Source organism: Colobus angolensis, unplaced genomic scaffold, assembly GCF_000951035.1.
Source record: "Colobus angolensis palliatus isolate OR3802 unplaced genomic scaffold, Cang.pa_1.0 Scaffold103, whole genome shotgun sequence".
Classification (NCBI taxonomy): Eukaryota; Metazoa; Chordata; class Mammalia; order Primates; family Cercopithecidae; genus Colobus; species Colobus angolensis.
This window is the reverse complement of record NW_012111253.1, coordinates 5,900,719-5,907,147: the sequence shown is the minus strand read 5'-3', so window position 1 is coordinate 5,907,147 and position 6,429 is coordinate 5,900,719. Positions and strand designations below refer to the sequence as shown.

At 40.0% G+C, this 6,429-nt stretch overlaps 1 pseudogene; it reads right to left on the bottom strand.

The window, feature by feature from the left end:
- Positions 1-5,045: 5,045 nt before the first annotated feature.
- LOC105512073 lies at positions 5,046-6,205 on the bottom strand (annotated as a pseudogene).
- Between the last annotated feature and the right edge of the window lie 224 nt (positions 6,206-6,429).

Genomic DNA, 6,429 nt, shown 5'->3' with positions numbered 1-6,429 from the left:
ATATATAATATACGTATATTATATATTATATATATGCAAAACAATGGAGTTGGATCTTTTCCTCATGTAACATACAAAAAATTTTAAAAAAAATACAAAAATTAACTGAAAATGAATCAAAAACCTAACCGTAAGAGGTGAAACTATAAAACTCTTAGAAGAAAACGTGACAGGGAAGTTTCACAAGATTGGATTTGGCAATAATTTATTGGATATGACAACAGCACAGGTGGAAAAAAATAGATAAATTGGAGTTCAACAAAATTAAAACCTTTTGTGCATCAAAAGACACTATCAACAGAGTGAAAAGGCAACCTACAGAATGGGAGAAAATATTTGCAAATAATATATTTGATATGGCATTAATATCCAGAACATATGAAAAACTCCTACAACTCAACATCAGCAAAACACAAAACCCAAGTCAAAAATGGGCAAAGGACTTGCAGAGCCATTTCTTAAAAGAATGTATGTAAATATCCAATACACACATGAAAAGACACTTAACATCATAGTCATTAGGGAAATGCAAATCAAAACCATAATGAGATACCACTTCACATCCATTAGAAAGGCTATTAACCAAAAAAATAATAATAACCGGTGTCGGCCAGGATGTGGAGAAATTGGAACCCTCCTACATTGCTGGCAGGAATGTAAAATGGTGCAGCTGCTGTGGAAAACATGGCAGTTCCTCAAAAAGCATAAAATTACCATATGACCCAGCAATTCCACTCCTAGGTATATACCCCAAAGAAGGGAAAACAGGGACTGTAACAGACACTTGTACACCACCATTCATAGCAGCATTATTCACAATAGCCAAAATGTGCAAACAACCCAAATGTCCATCAACAAATGAATGAATAAACAAAATTTGGTATATATACACAATGAAATATTATTCAGCCTTAGAAAGGAATGAAACTCTGATACATGCTACAACATGGATGAACCTTGAAAACATTATGCTAAGTGAAAGAAGCCAGTCACAAAGGCCACATATTGTATGGTTCCACTTATATGAGGTACCTAGAGTAGTCAAACTCATAGACACAGAAAGTAGAATAGAGGCTACCAGGGGCTAGGGGGAGAGGGTAGTAGGGAGTTGTTTTATGGGTTCAAAATTTCTGTTTGAGATGATGAAAAAGGTTCTGGAAATGCAAAGTGGTGATAGTTGGACTACATTGCGAATGTACTTAATACCTCTGAATAGTACTCTTAAAATGGTAAATTCTAAGTTATCTGTATTTTACAATAAAAAAAAAAATGAAAAAAAGAAAATCCAGCCAAATACAATGTCATATGGTTTAGGCTATACATTACACCCCCACCAGCGGTTTTAGTCTCAACTCTCAAGTCAAGCTCACCACCAACTGATGCCTTGCGCTCTCTGGAGCTACCCAGAGGGTGCACCTTAGCTCCCAGGGTACATTTGGCCTACAGGACTGCCCCCTTTTGAGATCTTCCACTTAGTTAATGGGATAGGAAATAAGCAGTTTTGAGTTAAAAGAATAGGTTTATTATCACAGTGTAACTCCTTAAATTAAAATCCATATAGTCCAGGTCTTTCTTCTTCCTTTATTTGGGTTTCTCTTTTCTAACACCTGTCCTTTAGTTTTCAAACTGTAATTTTTTCTAACTTCCTGGTTCTGCTTCATTAGGGCAAAACCTTATTATATTACATTTCCTCATAATATTTCCCATTGCTCTCTCTCCCCACTCCCCCTGCCCTAGAAATATCTGATAAGTATACTCATTGTTTACTAGGACACTTATCTTAAACCATAGATAAATTTTCCTGGATAAATTGATATTATTTAATATTTTCAGGGCTACAAATTTAAAAGTTCTATAGGCAAGGGGTTAAACGCTTCATACCTGTAGAAATACTTTCCGGGCTAATGGCCAAACTAAAATAGAAGAGGAGGGACCTTTGATAATATGTTCCCTAGAGAAGGCTTTGTGATTGAATGGAATGAGCAAAGTCCACAATGAGTTACTGTTTTTAATATAAAAATATGATAACTAAAAATCTAAGTAGGTGGTCCCATTTCATCTTTATGACAACAGGCAGAAAATGTAGCTAGGGAGAACAAGACAGAATTAAATGATCACTGTTGATAATGTGCTATTGCTCATGGATATTCGACCAAATTTTAAACACCAGTGCCTAACAACATGCTCAGAAGTAGTCTGTCCCTCCTGCTCTGTGGGAATCTCTCTGAAACTGACCTATTCCCAGGCAAAGACTTGGATGCAGCGTCCTGTAAGGATAGCAAGAGTAGCCCCAGCCTTGGATCATCCCTGAGTTCTGGGGACATAAAGGAGTCTAAAGTAAAACTACCATGTATCTGCCCACTCAAAGGGAACAAGCTACCTGGTCTTAGTCATGGTAAATGGGGCTTAGTCACCAATCAATGCCACAGACATTAGAAGGAGAACACCAAGAATAAGCTAGTTATAAGCGTTATCAACTCAAAGACTACTTAATATTAGTAACTGCACAAAAGTCTTGAAAACTTGCAGCCCATGTATGAAAGAAACTTGACAGTTGTCTCAAAATTGATCATTTTTTTTTTACCCCAAATTGTTGTTTATTTTCATGAGGGGGGGAAAGAATCCTTTATGATAGTGAAAATATACTTTTTTTTTTAATACAATAGCTGCCAACAATATACTGGTGTTCATGTTCCAAAGAGAAAAGAAAATACACACATGCTATAATAAGCTTTCATTTGCCTGTTCAAGAAATTCTAAAGAAAATGCGCCAATTCCGTTCAACATTATGGCTTGAGAAATTGAAATTTTTCCGTGATGAAAATATAATTTGTGTGACCCAAACCTTGACTATTTATAAAGGATGGAGTTTTTAAAAGCCCATATATGTCAATAATGAATGCTCCCCTCTCTTTGAATTAAATGCATAATTCAAATTAATGTAAGAAATTGGTGAATCATTAAACTTGATGAAATTTGCATCAAAATTTTCATGAAAAAACACATGCCTATTTCCTCTCCATTTTTACTTTGTAGATATTTTCTAAATAGGTTTAAGTGCACAGAAACAAATGCTATCTACATGCAACTCTGGAGAGATTCAACACACAACAGAAGTAAAGTTAACGTGCCTAAATCCTAGAGTTGATCCACTTAGTGTAAGAATAAATGTCAGAAATCTCTTAATTGTAAACATATTGCTCAAGGATTTAAAGACAAATTGTGAAAGCCAAAAACTACCAAAAAATAAAATCTTATTTGAAGTTTATGACAAAAGTTAACAGTCCTAGTAAAAGAAGACAATAGAACTGTATAGAAAATCTGCATCTACATCAAAAAAGGGAAGTTTTATCAACTAGAATAGTAGAGAACTTTCCAGCTGTTGAATACAAAAATTTCTCAGAATTCCTTGGAAAACAGTAAGACTTTCCATTCAGACTCCAATCTCCTCATTGAAGTAAATACAAAAGGTGTTTAAATGAAGGGGAATGGTTTATTAGTTGTAAAAATAAAATCAGATTATTTCCATTATGCCAATTTATATACTGCATCAACTGTCTACCATGAAAACTTTTATGACCCAAATTTCTCAAGATTTTAAGCTATGCTCTTTCCACATACAATGGGGTTAAAGAATGTTGTCGGATCATCCTTTTAACTAGGTAGCTTTTGTCCATTTACCAATTTCCATTTCATTTGACTAACTTCCCTGATATAGTAGTATCTGTCTTTCTACAAAGAAAAATAATTCTGTCATCATCAAAATTACAGTGGACATGCCTTCCTCGAACATAGCCAAGTGTAATCACTGAGTTAATAAAAAACAAGATAATAAATATCCCAAATGAAAATACTTTGAGTTGGGCCAGATGCAGTGGCTCATGCCTGTAATCCCAGCACTTTGGGAGGCCGAGGTGGGTGGATTATGAGGTCACAAGTTCAAGACCAGCCTGGCTAGGATGGTGAAACCCCATCTCTACTAAAAACACAAAAATTAGTCGGGCGCAGTGGCAGGCGCCTGTAATCCCAGCTACTTGGGAGGCTGAGGCAGGAGAATCTCTTCAACCCAGGAAGAGGAGGTTGCAGTGAGCCAAGACCGCGCTATTGCAACTCTAGCCTGGGTGACAGTGAGACTACGTCCCCTTCCCCCAAAAGAAAAGAAAATACTTTGAGTTTTAGAATGAATTTTCATCACTCTATTTTGAAGAATGGAGCTCTTTCCTCTGTTAGCTCTCCACCCTGCACTAAATATTACAAAAATCCAAAAAAATACATAAATATTCCTTGTACCATGCATTATGCACCAGTTTGGGGCTGCCTGATAAAGTCGTAGCTACTATTCTAACAAGCATTGCACCTCAAAATTCTGCCATCTACACACAGTGAATGGACACAATGGTGAGGGCTCCTGAGAGATGGCAAGCTACCTCTAAAGTGTAAAGTTTGTGGTGGAGTGTCTCCAAATTAAAGAGAGGGGAACCCGGGTACAGAGGTAGGCAGGGTAAAAGGATTTTAAAATAATACTACTTAGGAGTGTGTGTGTGTGTGTGTGTATGTGTGTGTGTGTGTGTGTTTTAAGACGCAGTCTCACTCTGTCACGCAGGCTGGAGTGCAGTGGCACGATCTCGGCTCACTGCAACCTCCACCTCCCGGGTTCAAGCGATTCTCCTGCCTCAGCCTCCCAAGTAGCTGGGATTACAGGCGTGCACCACCGCATCCTGCTAATTTTTTTTTTTTTTTTTTTTTTTTTTAGTAGAGACGGAGTTTCACCATGTTGGCCAGGCTGGTCTTGAACTCCTGACCTCAGGTGATCCGCCTGCTTCGGCCTCCCAAAGTGCTGGGATTACAGGCATAAGCCACCGTGCCCAGTCAAGGAGTGTATATTTTAAGATAACTACTATACCTTGTCTATCCTTGATCCTAATTTTCAATAACTGCATGTTCATGCAAAATACAGTTTCTACTCTATAAGAAGAAGAGTAGCCTGTTAGGAAAAGCATATTCTTAGGGGAAGACATGAAGACATCTCTTTCATAAATGCGATTTTACTTGGTGAGTCTTTTGGCATCACTATAAGCTATTTCAACCTCCTTATCACTGGGACAGGTATTGAGGAACTCGTCCCTACTGTATGCATTAGTTAGGTATTTCCAGATGCCAGTCATCTCTTTTGGAATATCAAAGTTGTGATATTTTTTGGCCACCACCTTGACAATACGCAGTTTGGGCAGCAGGTTGCAATTAGCTAATGTCATTTCGTTGCCATCTAGAAATTTACGTGTAGAAAACTTAATGTCCTCTATACTATTTTCATCAATTTCATCAGGGAGAGGAGAATTCAGATATTTATCCAGTTTCTGCAGGGTTTTTAGGAGATCCTTCTCCAGTGCTTCATTAGCCTCTCGCCTTCAATTCTTTTTTTTTTTTTTTTTTTTTTTTTTGAGATGGAGTCTCGCTCTGTCGCCCAGGCTGGAGTGCAGTGGCCGGATCTCAGCTCACTGCAAGCTCCGCCTCCCGGGTTCACGCCATTCTCCTGCCTCAGCCTCCGGAGTAGCTGGGACTACAGGCGCCCGCCACCTCGCCCGGCTAGTTTTTTTTGTATTTTTAGTAGAGATGGGGTTTCACCGTGTTAGCCAGGATGGTCTTGATCTCCTGACCTCGTGATCCGCCCGTCTCGGCCTCCCAAAGTGCTGGGATTACAGGCTTGAGCCACCGCGCCCGGCCTCTCGCCTTCAATTCTTGATAAATGCAGAGATTTTGACAAAGATGTCCATTCCAGCAGTATTTGATTCTGGGTGTTTTGGTGAAAGCTTTAAGTACTTGGGAGGGCATAAGACTTCTTCAAGAAATTCCTCAATCTTACTTACATCCGTTTTGACTTCACTGTTGAAACTTATAAATGGTGGGTGGGTCCCGGGAGCTAAGTTCTGAAGGTCTGCAGGCTTCCTTTTCAGGTCAACAGTTGTGACACGAAATACAACTCCTTTGAGTCAACGAATCCTGAAGAGTCTCTGGGAAAAGGGGCAGTTTCCTATGCTTTCACCATCACTGCCAGCTTTGACGAGGAGCTCAATGAGGGGCTCTTTGTTCTCCTCCTTCAGCCCGTTCAGCGGCATTGACAAGGCCATGGCCGGCTCGGCTGCGCTCCGCTAACGGCGACGGCTGCTGCTGCTGCTGCTTTTGCGCCTGCTCCGGGGCTGCTCCGACTGCCAGCTCCCGCTGCAGTGCTCGCTGGACAGTCCGGCGTCTAGCTGGCCGTGGCCTCGGCTCCTCAGCACCTCCCCACGTGCCCCGCGCGTGACCAGTTGATCATCTTAAAAACGCACTTGATTATTGGCCGGGCGCGGTGGCTCAGGCCTGTAATCCCAGCACTTTGGGAGGCTGAGGTGGGCGGATCACAAGGTCAGGAGTTCGAGACCAGGCTGGCCA